This window comes from Corapipo altera, unplaced genomic scaffold, assembly GCF_003945725.1.
Source record: "Corapipo altera isolate COAL_440 unplaced genomic scaffold, ASM394572v1 0, whole genome shotgun sequence".
Lineage (NCBI taxonomy): Eukaryota > Metazoa > Chordata > Aves > Passeriformes > Pipridae > Corapipo > Corapipo altera.
Genome location: NW_020884872.1, coordinates 28565244 through 28582325, shown reverse-complemented (window position 1 = coordinate 28582325; position 17082 = coordinate 28565244). Strand labels below are relative to the sequence as shown.

The 17082-nt window shown below is 37.4% G+C and overlaps 1 long non-coding RNA gene across 1 annotated transcript in view; it reads left to right on the top strand.

Moving 5' to 3' along the window:
- The window catches only part of LOC113948482, a 31215-nt gene extending 15910 nt beyond the window's left edge, over positions 1-15305 (top strand). Inside the window, exons 2-3 of the long non-coding RNA XR_003528167.1 lie at positions 13304-13433; positions 15072-15305. This is a non-coding gene — a long non-coding RNA (uncharacterized LOC113948482). The remainder of the gene's footprint in view (positions 1-13303; positions 13434-15071) is intronic.
- The last annotated feature ends 1777 nt before the right edge of the window (positions 15306-17082 follow it).

Here is a 17082-nt window from a genome sequence, read left to right as displayed (position 1 = left end):
AGAGAAGTGGATGTTCTGTGACTTTGGGGAATCCTTAAAATGCTTGGGACCCTATTCCATGTTTCAGATCACTCAGCCTAACTGAGATTACCCAGCAAACACCTGACTGCACTAGGTGAACAGCTTTGACCCTATTTCCACCTCAGCTGTCTTACATTAAGCTGATTCTTTCTACCTGAATGCCATGTTGCTAGAAGATATCAAGACTCTATAGTCCTCTCCTCCCTCCTGCATCTTCAGTATAGGTATCCTTTATACCCTTTCAGATTATCTATGGGTTTCAGAGGTTCTCTCACAACTGCTTCTAGCTCTTACTTTGCCTGGGTTTCTGGTCCCAGATTTTCCTGGCTGCTGTTCAGTCACTAGTCCCTTCTTGTTTTGGGAAGTAGGTAACTTTCACTCTCTTCTTTCACAGAAACTAGGCACTTCATAGAGAAAATCATGATTTCATCTGAGACAGGAATTCAGCCTTTTTTGTCTGACCATGACAGTCACATAAGGACTATTCTTGGCTTAGTTTCATGTCTACAAGTGCCCAAGTGCCCTCTCTTAAAATTTCATTTGCTTCTGAACATAACCTTTCCTGCTGTGAGATTTAAAAAAGACTTATTATTTGTCTTTGGAATATCTTAACTAAAGAATTTGGCTGAAATTTCAAGGTTGGAGTGCAGTTACTGAAAAAAAGATTTCTCTTGTAGTGATTTCTAGGTTAATTAATGTAAAATGTGATTGCTGTATCAGAAGCAGCTTCTTTTAAAAAAAACCAAAACCAAATGCAGAGTTTTTCAACAAAAAAAAGACATATTCTTGTTTCCTATTGTATGAGTAGAAAGAAACAATTTAAAGTTTGGAGAATTCTTCTTACTTTTTTACCTTCTTCCATTGTGAAGATACACTGTGTTTAACTAAGGACAAAACTACTAGATATACTCAGATAAGAGTATTTGGTTCCTATCAGCAATCATAGGATTATGCTAGGGAAGGAACTGTGTGAACAATAAAGACACTAAAGTTACAGAACCAGAGACAGTTACAGCTGCCATTTCTGAGACCCATTGGAGATAAGTTATTGACCAACCATGTTATAAAGTTATAATGCCTCAGCAGTAGCTCAAGCTTTCTGCAACACTATCCTAGTTTCCAGTGGAGTTAACATACGGTTATCATGTTACAGTAAAAGAGTCTCTTGTAATTGGTAACCCATTAGGTGATGTACTGGTACTGAGTCAGACCATTTCTCTGAATCCTGATTTCAGAAAAATGGATCTTCATGAAGGTGCAAAACTGAAAGGTAAATAACTGTGGTTATGTATGCCAAGCTCAAAAGTTGACCTATTTTTTGCCGATTTTCTCCTACCATGTAACTTTTCTCCAAATGATTGTTTGCTTCTAATTTCATTTATTTTGGTTTGTTGGACGTTAGGACTCCAGGACTATCCAAATACTAGGGGATAATATAATCAGATTAAGCGTACGTTCCAATAAACAGAATTCTCCCTTGCAATGCTTTGGTGTTGTCAATTTAAAGAACTTGCAGACTGAATATCATTATTTCACTCACAGACACCCTTCTATTTCCATGAGGCTGTAATATTAATCTTTTACTTTTCCATCTGTCCTTTCTAAACTCAGATAATTTTTATTTTTCTACACTCCCTACAGTGATTCTGAGAAAGACTCAGTTCTGATCAGAGGTTCTCACTAGTCAGAATCTAACTCAGCACTATATTCTCATCATGATGTGTCTGAACTTAAACCCAACCATTGTTTTTATTACTACAATTATTATTTCACTGCATAATTCAATGCATACATATTTCATATTTGTTTGCTCCAGAAGAATGAACAAAACAAAATATATCTCTTTTTTTTCTTTAAGTCCTTCATCTTCCGCAAGATTTAAATATCAGACTACTAATGATAGGTAGATCCACTATAAAAACCTTCCCTGATATTTAGGGTGAGAATCAGGATACAGACTGGTTCCTTTACTTTCACTGGGTCCAAGTTTTTGATCTTGGTGTTTTGGTTTTCCCTCTGGAAAAATTTTTCAATTCACAGACCAAAACACAAGATTTTTATGTAAGTGTGTAACTGTGAGGATAAAACAGGACTCTGTTAGCTACTGCAGGCAGCTTGGCTGACCAAACTGCTTGCTTTCCAGGGCAGCTTCATTCTGTGCCTTTGCAGGTGCTGGGAAGTTAAAAATAGCATGGTTCACCTCTTGGACAGACATGGCGTTAGATTTCAAAATCCTCATCCTTAGTAAGAAACTAGAATAAAAGGGCATTGTGGCAGACAGCAGCACGGGAGGTAGGGCTCAGAGTGACTGGAAAGTGAGCTATCTCTGCAAAAGTATTAAGTGTGACCTACTGTCCTCTTACTCCATTTTCAAGGCTGTGGTCCAGCAGACTTGCAGTCTCCAGGGTCATAAATCCACACACATAGACATTTTTCCTCCATCCCATCAGTTTCCTCTCTGTAAAAGTACCATTTCTGCACTGTTCCTCTGTTCATACAAGGGAAGCGGCTGATGCTGAGTGGTAACAAATTGTGGCAGTGCTGTGGCCAAGGCATGATTCATTCACAAGCTCGTGAAAGGGTGAGCAGGTGATATCCTGCCCTCCCCAGGGATGGGTACCAACAACACGGACACTGGAGGGTACAACACAGGCCTCCCCTTCTGCCTGTTTGCAGGAGCCATGGCTTGCCTCAGATGCAACTTTGAGTACTTTAAGCTGCAGTACTTTAAGCTGCAGTACTTTGTGGGCGACAGGCTCTTTTCTAAAACGCCTTTCTCACACAGGCATCTTGTCTTTCTAGGCATGCCACCCTTCTTTTTTCTATTCTCAGAGTATTCTTTTTTGGGGGTTCAGTGGAAGCGCAGCAATCCCCTTAATCTGACCTTTATAAAAGTATGGAAAAGGGTAAAAAATACTTCTTTTTACTCTATCCTTTACAATGCCTTCATGATTTATAAAAAACAACAGCCACTGAACTTTCTCACTCTTATCTTTGTTTTATTTTTAACAGTATCAAATCTTGATACCCCCCTCCTTTTCATGAAGACTTTTTAGGGAACTGTGCAACTGGCAGTATTCAGAGCTCTTTCTCAAAGGGCTGATTGAGCCTTTTTCTATGTGTTTGTCAAGAATTTAAGTCCTGTAAGTGTGTATGGGGGGAAAAAATAAAATTAAAGAGTATGATTTAAATGTCCCATCCTCCTGTCATTAAATGGCTTCCAATCTTTTGTCCCTTTTGTTGTCATAATCCTAGCAGTTCTCCAGACTCCTGGAGACTTATCTAGGGAAAACATGGAAATCAATACCTGAAAAACAAATGGGTTTGGAGGACAGAAAAGAATTTTTTCTGGTTTATTTATATGTTTAAAGAAAAGACAGCTAATAAGCACATTTTATACATAGACAGACACACATGTATAAGACTTTTAAATTCCTTTATACCCCACTGTCTTCAAATGGGCATGAAGAGGGAGTTTAAGTATTGTAGGTAATAGCACAGACTGATTATCAGAATTCCAAGCCCTTTTTCCTACATTATATTCAGTTATGGGAGTTTGTGTGGTTTTTTTCTGTACTTACAAACGTATATCTGGCATAATATCAAATGCTATGTAAAATTCCATAGATCTGAATTTCACTTCAACTTACCAGTTGTGTCAACTTTAGATATAATTTTTTTTCTCCTACAAAGTCTTACTTTTAAAATATGGATATAAATTAACAATTAGAGTACTGTGTCAATCAGTGACCACTATTTCAACCTGCTGCTTTCCCTTAGAGCAGCTTATACATTACACTCTATTCATGCTGTGGAACTACCATGCCCTAGAATGAATACAAAATAGGGATAAAAAGCTTTTTGTTTCAAGGCTCCACAAATGTGGAATCAGTTACCAGTTGATTTAACAACAATCGAGAGCTTTTCATGTTTTAAGATGGAACTGAAACAATACTTCATGATGACTAGAAGTTGTTGTAATTGTTTTAATTGATGTTATTCTAGTGTTATCTTGGTTTATTGTTTATTTATATGCATTTGTTTATCACAGGTCATGCTTGAAAATGGGCTTTCATCTCAATTTACATAGTCAACTAACAAATATATATGTATGTGTATCTGCTACACTTGTTTATATTTGACAGCAAAACCATGTGTATTCTACATTTATTTCTTACCTTTATGTTTGTGCTATCGATTAAGACATCTGAGTTTGATTTCAGCTTGACTTTTAAGTTTTCAGGACAAACCAAACAAGTATGTATCTAATAACATCAGTCAAATTATTGTTTAGCTCCCAGAGCACAAATTAAGTTAAAGCATTGACTAAGCACATATTCCTGTGCTTTATAAAGCAGTTCAGTCTTTATTTGCAGCGTTTTACTCCCGCACTGTGTTGTCTTTTAGCAGCATTAGCATTCAGAAATTATTTCTATATCTCTAAAGGCTAACAATGTATTAAAAACAATGATAACATCACTTGTAGAGAAATCCAGTCTGGTGTCAAGCATTTATTATCATAGCTGATAAAGTAATGGCATGTTTAATTTACACTCCTTGTGAATGACAAATATCTACGTAAGTATTTGTGCCTGTCTTTACTTATCTAGCAAGTAAACTAACCAGTATGTAAGAGGAACAGAGAGGAAGAGCAAGTCATTATTTCATGTGTTTCATTTACAAACTCAGAAGTCACAAATGTGCAGCTGGGAAATGTGTTTCTCTCAAAGCTTCAAATTTGTGACATGTTAATTCATACATAATTGCAGTCACATGGTCTTCCTCAAGGGCATTAGCTCAGTATTCCCAGTACAGAACACTCACCTGTAATAGAAGAGTGGACGAAAGTGATTTTCATAAATCAGATAAAACTGCTCAATAAATCCTAAACATCTTTCATCATTTCTAATAGAAAATGAGCTTAGTTATGTAAGCAACATTTTTTAAATTTGAATGGTCTTTGGAAACTGGCAAGTGAGAAAATAAAGGGCAAGGCTACGTTATTTTTGGTTATGGAATCTGTCAGTTAAAGGTTGCACAGCCCTGGACCAAAGAGTGCTCTGACTTGCATCCCATGTTACCCATGGACGACCTTATATCCGGACACTAAATATTTCCATTAAACAAGAGCACTTTTCTACTGTGACAGTCATATGATAACATTGTCTGTGTCATTGTCTACGTGCAGCTGTTTGCAAAAATGTAGGCTTTTTCCTAAAAATGTTGTCTTTGGTACTCTGACTGCAGAGTGAATAATACAGTATGAAAGGAACCTGAAGGAGCCGTTAGGGTCCATTGTGTCAATCCAGCTGCTACACATGGATATTAAGTCCACATTTAAAAGTGCTTATGAAGCTTTTTCTGTTTGTTTTGTTTTGCAGTCCATTCTCAAGCATAGTTCTTCCTTTTTCCTTGTTGGAATAACTAAACTACTCTGAGCTAGACCTTTGACAAATTCCAATTTAAATTGAAAACACTTTTAGTTATACAAGAGAAATATTTTCCTTTTTTTTAATCAGGGGAAATTTAGAAAAAAAAAAATCACGAAGATTTGGTTCCAAAAAAAATTATTTCTATTGGTTACTAAAAAAAGCATCTTGTCTCATCTGAGAGCTGGTTGTCAGGCTCCAGTCAGCTTTGTATTTAGTCTCCTGAAAGTAGGAATTAGAATGGAAACCTGACTGACCTTGAATGTAGGTATTATTGTTCAAACAACCACAAATTTCTCTTCATAAGAACAGTATTCAAATATCAGATTAATTCACTGTAGGCATATGTTTGTCATCCAGAATTTCATATTTCTAATAATTCATTTGCTAGAATACTTCGAATTTAGAGAATCAATCTCTTGAGTGTAGCATAAACACAGCATCACAAATGAGAATGCCAAATTTAAACTGTTTAGTCTGGGAATTTATTGCTGGCACTGGAATGGTTGTTGGCAGAACATGTCCACATAGGGGGTTCGTTCAGCTACTTCATTTCCAGTCTATGTCATTAAGCAGTAGTTTGAGGACACTTAGTATTTCAATGCAGTAGGCAACAAAAAGAAAAACACCCCCCCTTTTCCTTTCCATTTAGTTGTGTATTGATACCTCAGAATTTTGGCTTAAGTACTAATCTGATTTGCATTCATACATGGGAATTGCTTAATTGAAAAAGTTTGTCATTAATATAAACAACCAGCGTCCTGGATTTTGATACTAGTCCTAATGCTCATTTCACAGATGCTGATGAACAATGCTTTTATCTTGAGTTTTAACAGCCCAAGTTACATATATGGTGCTGATCGGGCAGGTAGTATAGGGCTAGGGGATCTGTGTTCCTGAAAGAAATTTACTTTAGCATTTGCCATGCTCCAAGCAGAGAAAGTGTGTGTTTAGTGTATAAACTGTGCTTTTACTAGTTTATGGAAAGTATGGAGGTGAAGGCTTAAAAGGGCCTTTAGTGGGTTGACCCTTGCTGGACACCAGGCACCCACCAAAGTCACTCTGTCACTCCCCTCTGCAACTGGACAGAGGAGAGAAAATATAACATAGGGTTCATGAGCTGAGATAAGGACCAGGGGAGATCACTCTCTGATCTCCATCATGGGCCAAACACACACAAAGTGAGAATATTAATTTTATTACTAAAAGAATCAGAACAGGAGAATGAGAAGTAAAATAAATCTTAAAAAAACACCTTCCCCCCACCTGTCCCTCCTTCCCAGGTCCTACCTCCTCCCCCCACCAGTGGCACAGAGGGATGGGGAATGGGGTTACGGTCAGTTCAATGGCAGGTTGTTTCTGTTGCTGCTCAGAGAGAGGAGTCCTTCCCTTTATCCAGCATGGGGTCCCTCCCATGGGAGACAGTCCTTCATGAACTACTCCAATGTAAGTCCACCTCACAGGCAACAGCTCTTTGTGAACTGCCGTAATATGGGTCACTTTTCCACGGGGTGCAGTCCTTTAGGCACAGGCTGCTCCAGCATGGATCTCCCAGAGTGCCACAAGTCCTACCAGAAAAACCTACTCTGGCATGGGCTCCTCTCTTCACATGTCAGCAGGTCCCCAGCAGGACCCTGCTCCATCTTGGGCACCCCATAGGGTCACAGCCTCCTTCAGGCATCCACCTGCTCTGACGTGGGTCTCCTCCACAGGCTGCAGGTGTGTCTCTGCATCCCCGTGGTCCTCCATGGGTGGCAGGGGCACGGGGAACCTCAGCTCTGGTGCCTGGAGCACCTCCTCCTTCTCCTTGTCCACTGACCTTGGTGTCTGCAGAGTTGTTCACATGTTCTCACTCAGCTATTCTCTGGCTGCAATTTCATCTGCCTAATAACTGTTCTTTTCTCATTCCTAAATATGTTATAACAGAGGTGTTACTCTTATTCCTGATTGGCTCAGCCTTGGCCAACAGTGGATCCATCCTGGAGCTGGCTGGCATTGGTTCTGCAGGACATGGAGTAAGCTTCTGTCAACTTCTCACAGAAGCCACCCTTGTAGCCACCTCCCAACCCTTCTGCCAAAACCTGGCCATGCAAATGCAATACAGGGTTTTAAAGACAAATCCTGCCCTTGCCTGAAGCATGCTGTGGAAAGGTGTCAGGCACAACCAGACACTATTTAGACCCAAGAGTCACCCTGTGTCTGGAAGATTTGAAAACTTCTGTTCCCAGCTGACACCTGAACGCGCACCAGTCACTGGCTGCTCTGAGGATTGGAAACATGGTCACCCCTCTAAATGTATTAGGCAGATACATATCAGTATTAATTTAAGCCTAGAAAACACGTCTGCATTTTCTCTTTCAGATGAAGACAGGGATTACAGATAGGGGAAAAAAAATCACAATAGCAAATAAACCTCTCATTGTACTGCACAGGGTGCAGAGAATCAGAGTGCTAATTACCAGTAAACATACCCCATGCAGGTCATTCAGCCCGGTCTTTTTTTCTCCTTCCCTCATTTTGTCAGGATTGATTTCATTAAACTTAAACCCTTGCTGATAGATCGACTGAGTCTGGCCTTCAAATCCTGCAGTGGAGGTGATTCTGGAAAACTTCTAGATGGTTTTGCTTCATGTCCTAACTGTTCCTGCAGTGTAAAGTTTTTCTTAATACTTAACCCTGTTAACTATGTTGCATTTAAAGCCCATTCCTTCTTGTTTTGTCCCCAGCGACTAATGAGAACAATTGGTCCCTTTCCTCTGGGTAACACCCTTTTATACAATTATCGAGAGTTGTTGTGCCTCCCTTTTGGTTTTTCTTCTCTAGCCTGGACATATCAGAACCTCTTAAGCTTTCCTCCTCAGCCTTATTTTCAACATCTCTTATCATTTTTTATGTCCTTCTCTTAAGTCCGTTTTATTTGTCTGTATCCTTTGAAAAATGTGTTAGCCCAAACTAAAAGCGGCTCTCTGGATGGAGCTCAGCCGAATCAAACAGTGGAAAAACTGTCTTTCTTGTATTATACATGATGCTCCAATTAACACAACCCAGCATAGCATTTGTCTTTTCTGTGACAGCATGGTCTTTTTTCCTTGTTCAGTATATTGTCCATTATTACTACTAGTCCTTTTGCTGGAGTTTTCTGATCTAACTGGTTATATCTGTAACTTTGATCTTTCTACTCTTAAGTTGTTCCACCATCTGCTTTGAGTTTCCATACAGCCACATATGCTTCCCATCTTCATACTTATTTGTATGTGGCTTTGTGTTATCTGAATCGTTGTCCTAGTGCCACCAATGTTAGCCATTGGAGTAATTTTGCCATATTATCTGTAGGATGGACTTGTTCCAGTAACTGAATACTTCCACCAGCAATACCAAAGCCCTATGAGAAGCTTATCTCCACACCATCTCAACTATTGCTACTGTGTTTGCAGGGATTAAAAAATTATATATATATACATGTAATTTCCTTGGAAAAGGAAGGTTTCCTTGTACGTAGTTAATCAATGATCTATGAAAACACCAAGGAGGCTAGAGTATAATTATGTAAAACACAATTTTTCTTACAGTATTTTGATGTGGTATCTCCTTTCATCTTAATTATAAAATCAAATATTCAGCAATCTTTCACCAACTGGAGTTTCAAAACCCCATTTCAGAAACCTGGACAGGTGATGTTCCAGAACCAGAATATGCATGTATCTGCAACACACATGGAAGGCAGACAGAAGAGAATGCAGCCACTACTGAATTCCCACCCAGTGACTTTGTAGGACTAGCTGGCATAAAAGCCTTGAGAGACTATTTTGTGTTGGAACTGCTACATTATTACTCTTCTGAAGCCCAGATTTGAGGAGCTGCAGCTCAAGGTTTAGAGGCTTCTCTTTCTTCAGCAGTAAATATAGAAGACTTCATAGCCCCAGAGTGGACCAAGGAAATATTCTTCAAATCAGATTTTTAATAGAGCAACATTTGTCAAATTTTGGGAAAACATTCAGATTCATCAAAGTGATACTTTTTTCAACATACATCATTTCATTAGGAGCTCTGTGCACACGCTCACAAAGACTCTTGAAGTACATTCATTTATCTACACACATCTGAATCTTTCTAGCTGTTTTTATGATATTCTTGATGCAGAGGAGGGCTCAAAATTTGCCTTTTCTCTTACTTAGCTTTTATTTCTCTTACTCTTTATTGTGCATGAAATAATGCTCTTTGCTTTTGCTGGACTAACAAATATTTATAATGTTTATTCATTTGCTTTACCCTTTTAACATGAATCGGAACAGTTTCTCTTACTCAGGTTTCCAGAGGTTTGTCTACCTCACTTGCTCAGAACACATTCCCAGGACCAGACAAGAGCACACTGTGCCTGCACACAACCCACACCAGGGCCTTGGGCAGTATGCCCAAAAATGCCTGGCAGGGTCCTAACCACCTACTTACATATTAATACCACCTAAGAAAGCCCCGTGTGTTGGGGCTCACAGGATGTCACATGTGCTAAAGAAGTATGTTTTCTGCCCAAACATTGCTGGGTGCAGAGGCTGGTCCAGCCCACAGGACAATCACGGGGCACCTCTCAGAGAAAGAGTTACTCCTTTTCAGAGAGGTGAAATTGCCACCATTGTCAGATTCAGGCGTTTTAGAGCGAGGAGTGAGATACCCAAAATATGAGATTTTACAATATATTAATATATGTATATACTTATACATGTTAATTTATGATATACATTTCTAATGGGACAGGATTACTAAGAGAAGAGAGAACTCTTTCTTTTTCATTTTTCTTTTCCTTTACTTTCTTCTTTCTTTTTCATTTTTCTTTTCCTTTACTTTCTTCTTTCTTTTTCTTTCTTTTCCCATATTTCCTTCTCTTTTTTTACTTTTTCAAAGGAGAAAAAGAGAAAACAAAGTCTCTCTTGCTGTATTGTCATTCTGGAAGTACAAAACAGCACTGAGGTTTCTGCAAGAAAATGTTGATAACTCCATATGGTAGAAAGTCCACGTAAACAATGACTTTGAACAGGCCACATGCTGAGACAGTGACACTAGGTTAGTGTAGCTATCCCCTCTAGCACAGCTGTAACTTATGCCAGCAATAAAAGATTTCTGATGGTGTGTTATTCCCCAATTCAAAAGAAAAAGAATTTTTATCAATAACAGTACTTTTAGATTAATATAGTTGCTTAAACATTAAAGCTTCTGCAGCGTAGCGTTTAACAGCATAGTTAAAATTAAAACCATGAATAAACACCCCACCTCAGATTGACATTATGTTATGAGCCATTCCTAATAAGGATCTAACCATTATCTTACCACTGCCTATGCCAATAACATTGCCTGTAGGAATAAAATATTTCTGTGTACAGTGGGTATTTCAGACCCGATTCTCCCAAATGAGAGTGGGACTGAAACCCAGTGTACTGACTCACCATAAAGATCTTTTCAAGTCTGAGGAAAATGTAACTCCTAGAATAAATTTCTGTACACATTTTCTTTTGGGTCAGTTAGCCAGTTACTACTGTGCAATAATCATTCAAGCGCTCTTATCTCCTGTTCTAAAAGGCTTGCTTTGACATGTTCAAACATTAGCTGCTTGTTACAGGAAGACTTACTTTCCAGGAATACAAAGATTCAGTCTTTCATCAAACTGTTCATAGCGGTACATTTACTCTCCCTGAAAAAATTGTTTCTGTTGATATAGTTCAACTACACTGAAGAAGAAGTTCAGTTCTGAGTAGATGATTAGGATGACTGACTGCAAGCCAGGGCTAAGAAATTACTAAATATTGCTGGTGTTAAGAGCACTATGTTTTCTCTATATATATTACTTCTGATTCTTTAGCCATTTTATTCCTCCTCAAAAAAAAATAGGAGCCAGGAACTATTTCAAGATGTTTCCTCCCCCCCCCCCCCCCTTTTTTTTACCCATGTTTTTACAATCTTCTATTTATCATAGAATTTTCCAGCAGCAGGAGAACCACAAAAAAGTTTTGTTCCATGATATGGGAAACAGGACCAAGATAGAAATCTCTCTCATTTTATGAACATATGAGAAAATACTCTAAAGACGTATACGAACCTCTTCATTCTCAAACACTTCCTCTGACTGATTTTAGACAGCTAAAAGTTTAAGTCATTATTGGTGTCACTTTTGGAAGTTTTGTTCTTAACGCATTAGGACTGATGAATAAGGCATGGTACCTTCCACAATATCCCAGACGGGGGATTATACAGCTGGACAAAATTATCCTTGTTATTTTGGGGGTTTAAATTATGATATATATTTTGATAAACCTTCTTGTTATAGCTGAGTAGTAGAGACATTATAGGACATAAATAGAGACATAATAGGACAAAATAATTCCATGAAAATAATGTTTTAATTTTGAACAAATATGCCTTTAGCCAGAATGTTTGTGAGATGCCTTGTGATTACTGAAAAATGGGAATAGAAGATGATTTTTGAATTCTGAAATATGATGGTTTACAACAGAAAACCTGACTTTGGGTTACTTCCACTCAGAGAAACACAACATGTGATGTGTTCTGCACCAACTGACGTAACAATATTGAATGCCAAATTTTGAATATCAAACACTCACAGTGAAGTGTTCATAAATGATACACCTTCATTCAGGGAATAATCCTGAATAATAAATCTAAGAAAATCATAAACTGCTCTTGTACAAATCACAAATAGAAAAAGGAGATGAGATTTGTCTAACAAATTATTTGGAATGAATTATGCATCCGGCAGCTACCTGAGTCCCTAATCCGTATTTTCTAAAATTTGTATGGGATGTCTCCTCTAGCGATTTTGTGATATAATTACCTAGATCAGCCATTCCCCAGCTGGATCCTCTATGGCAGCATCAGTGTGCTTATGTATTCCTGGATGAGACTGCTTTAGACACCGTTTCCTTATGCCACTTCCATATTACCTTTCTAAGCAGATTTGTCACCTGTTCTGGGAGACACGGTGGCCTCCATTTCCTTCAGTGACCTAAAATAATTAAGAGCTAAATCTCCTGTCTTCAAGTACTTTTGCATATGCTTAAATTTATGCACATGAGTAATTTCATTGATTTTAATGGGTCTATCCATTTAAGAAAAGTTATTTGAAGTTGTGGGCTTTTAAGAGATTTGTCTTCTAGTGTTACGTGATTCCTACTTTATCAGTAAATATTGCCTAGCAATGTCCAAAACATAGACTACTAATCAAAGGACCTAAGAGTTATCGATAATAAAAATCTTTAATAAAATTAACCAACTTTGCATGCATTTATATAATTATTTTCAAATACATGTGTGTGATTTAAATTGAAATATATGAAATCAGAAAAAGACTAACATGTTCAGAGTCTTCTTTTGCTTTTGAAAGGTACTTTGGGTCTGACTCCCAAAAAAACCTCAGCCCTTCATTGCAGTTTACCGAGCTGCTTGGTAGTAAATTTGACTCTGAGCATTAAGAAAAATTGTGTATTTTTTCAACCATCTATGGAAGTAACATTGACACCAGGACAAGTATAAATGAGGATGGCTGTAATGTATTTCACTGCTTGTAACCTATACAGACAGCACTGGAGTGCAGCAGTCAGCTGAAGGAGCTGATTTTTGGAAGAGGCAATTGGAAGGAAAATCTAAATGGGCTAGCTGTTAAGAACAAGAAGCTTTTGATTTAGGAAATATTAAAAGTGAGTTCCTGGATTTTATTCCTGACACACACCCAATTAATATATTTTCCAAAACCAAGACATCATATTTGCAGGATTTATTTAATATTAATGGAGGTATTAAAGGGGATAAACTACTACCTGTAAGATGCTTTTAATTTTTTTTCACAGGTCTTGTTTCAAAAATACAGAAGCTGTTTCTGACCTAATTGATCAAAAATGCTTTTCTTCTGGAAACAGTGCAAAATGTCTTCTTTTCAAGGCAAATGACTGTGGGGACTAGTGAGAGAGACAAAGAAAGGTAATATATGCTAAAAAAGTGCCAGAATTTGAGCTGGAAATAAACCTTCAGCATAACATACTTTTTGATATTGCTCATACAATCATTCAGAGCTTTTATTTCTTCATTTGGATGCATACAGCTAGTTAAAAATGTCTGTTACAAGTCTTTTCTTCCTATTTGTTTTCCGAATTTCTTGGAAAGGATATTCTTCAAAATTGTCTATGATTGAACTTTAGAAATTTCCACTTCTAGGAAACCTCACACAAAAATAAGGTTATTAATTAAATAATTTCACAAATTCAATAGAAAAATGTTCAGAATAAATTATTTTTTTTATTAAGGAATTTTGGAGAAATGTCCAGATATCTTATCCCAGAGCTACTCAAAAAGTTTATTTTTGTTCCAGCTGTAAAGTTCGTCTACTCTCTTACTATGATAATTATATACATATTTTAATCACCAGACAAATTACTAGAAAAGCCTAGGCTTATCATAAGAGAATAATTATCACCTATCTGTAAAAGTATTTAATTTGAAGAAATTTTTCAGTTAAGTAAAAAACCACAAAAATCACTACAGTGTTCTCTTACTGTACACACATATATCTTTCATAAATGGAAGGATTACCTTTCATATACTTAAATTCTAATTTAAAAAACACAAACTATTTACACATTATCTCCTTGTTCTTTAGATAAAGTACTGAACAAAAAGTACTAAGAACCCTCCCAACAGGTTGACCTTTCCCCTGTGATCTAACCTTACTTTTCTCTCTTTTCTTCTTTTTAATAACTACAGGGACACCATTTATCAGATACAAGAGGAATACCTTACATAAGGACACATAACCCAGGACTCATTTTAATATTCATGAGGTCGCTGGCTTTATTAAAGAAATTCAAGTAGGTAGTGAACACTGGATTGCATTCCTCCACGATATATCCTTTATCTGCTTGCTAAAGTGAAGCATTACTAATGCAGTTTTAGCTGCTCCTTCTTTGGAATTGAACTTCTTGGTAAACATGTAATACATGCTCTAGATTCTCCAGCATGTGTACCTACATTAACAACCACAACTATTTATAGTTGCTACCAGGGTCCTAAAGACATGAAAGTTTCCAGACCCAGCATGTTAGCTTTGCACTCACGGAAAGAAAGAAACAAAAAAATTTAGAAAGTTCTCCCCTCATGTCAAAATCTAGAGGTTCATTTCGTACATCAGATTTTTTCTCAAAACTCTCTAGGAAAGGCCAGATTCAAAAACCATGAGGCAAAAAGGAACCCCTTATAGTTTTTTTTCTGGACAAATCTTGACATTTTCCAATTGTATATCTGTACAAAACGAGAGATCATTTTAGGAAAAAAATACAATTACTACATGAAAGGAAACAACATTCAAATGTTGTTAATTAAATGAGAGAGTGGATGTCAATGTTAATGTGTAGGTACATAAAAAGAACCTTATTTTGCAGATGTATGACAGGGCTCCCTGAAGAACACAAGTTTTTCTATATTAATTCCATGGTAGTTGAAAGCTACATAATCAAAAACACCTTCTAAGTTTGGCAGAAATATAACATTGGCTGTTTAAAATAAAAGGTCTGTATGGAAAGTTCAGTTTTGTTTTGGTTTTGATTTTTTTTTTCATTCCCCTAGGGTCATTGTGGTGAAGGAAATATTTTTATCTAGGCCTCAGGAAACGGTGGTCTGGCTAGTGACTGCAGTGCTGCGGACAGTTACATGCACAGTATTCACTCAGGGCAAAGCGTGCCATCACTTATCTGCCCCTAAACTCCTGGACTACAAGAACTAATGTCAATATCCACCTGGAAATTCCTAGTAAGGAAGGACTGTGGAAGCTACTACCCTGAAACAATCCTTCAGACTCAAGCGAGGTGAGTCAGAAATGTGCAAAGCATTGGTATGGATAAGGAGAACCCTACTGAGTTAAATTTCAAACCAATATTCAATAAGAGGCCATCACACACCTCACTTATATAAATGGACTAAAGTCACAAGGAACATAGAGTTGTCTGATGGAGTCTTTGTGCTTTTCAGGTGAATACTTACAACAGAAGCAGTGTGGCATCTTGAAGTTAGGAAAAATCTGGCAGATTTTCTGAAAGTAGTTTTATGAATTTTCACTCCTGTTTTCAGGACTTTAAAGGTGTTTTTCACTTGCCCCTTCTAAGACCAGGAAGTCCATTTCCTTGCACATAAATCTGTAGCTCTGTCTGGGTTCTTCTGCTGTAATTCTGCCCATTCCGAACACCTTACAAGCTGATTAGCTTTTTCTTGGCTTCTTCAGAAAATATGGACTGAAACTGTTGACATCAGCTGTAAGGTTTAGAGTACATACAGGTCCTTAACTCCCAAAGGACATTCCAAATATAAAGTTCACTTATAACACCATTTATGAGTTTAATCAACACTCTTGTCTCTGATAACCATTCAAACACATGCAGGCAAGTATCTTTCTGTTTTCCCTTTCTCTTCTATACTGATTTCATTTAGGAAAATACTTTCTGAAGGTGTTATATTTCAGCTTTTCTTCGTTTATTTCATTTTCTAGATACTTCCCATCATGTTACAGTTTAATTTATTCTGCAATTCATTTTTTTAATTAGGCATTTTTCTATAAGAAACCCCCAGCTTCCAAGTCTAATCAACATTGCTCTATCTTTCACCTTATGCGTCATAAAAAATGACAAAATGCACTCTATTTTCTCTTTCTGTTGGTGGCTATCCTCTGTCTTTACTTATAGATGTAGCCTTGTTTTCATTTTTTATTAACTTTGCTAGATGTTAGCACTCATCTCTTAGATAGTCATACATATTTGAAAATACTATAGGAATCTCAGAGGAAAATCTTACAGCTGGTCAGCAATAAATTTTTTAGATGTGTGAGGGACATGGAGAGAGAGGAGAAATACAGTTATAAGATTACAGCTGATACCAGGCATAATTTTTACAACTGGTCAGTACATTGAATTATTAATCCCATGCAAAGCCTCTTAAAACCAATAAGAGCAGATGATAAAACAGGCTATATTCTGGTTTACCTCTTTATTTGCCAAACCAAGACTTCCCACTAAAAACGGACTAATGTCTGGCAAATTGCCTGGTTATCAACGTGTGATGTCTAGCTGGTGGTATGGGGAGCTGAGCTTTCACTGTTGTTGTGAAGGATTAGCAGCAACTTTGGTAGCACTAGTGGTAGACCACCAAGAGTCTGAGAATCAGACTATTTTTTTACATTCACTTTACCTTGGACTTCATTTTACTTTCTTCAAACACTTCAGACAAATCTACTCAGTAGTATCCAACAATGATTCCAGGGAGATAATCTTGTTTTGTATACACTGAAAAAATTCTGGCAGTCTTTCCTTTGAAGCGCTCCAAGTCTTCTGTGCCTGAGAGCAAAGGCTTGAAATTTTAAAAGGACTCATAACATTGATATAAATCCAAACCCATTTTAACTTGGACAAGTAAGGAACTTTTGGGAAAACATTTTCAACAGAGGTTTCACAGTATCACAGACTCATGTAGGTTGAAAGGGTCTTCAGGACGTGTGTCTAGTCCAACCTTCTGCTAAGAACAAGGTCAACATTGAATTCACAAGCCAGGTTGTCAGGTCTTGAAAACCTCCAGGGGCAGATTCCACAGC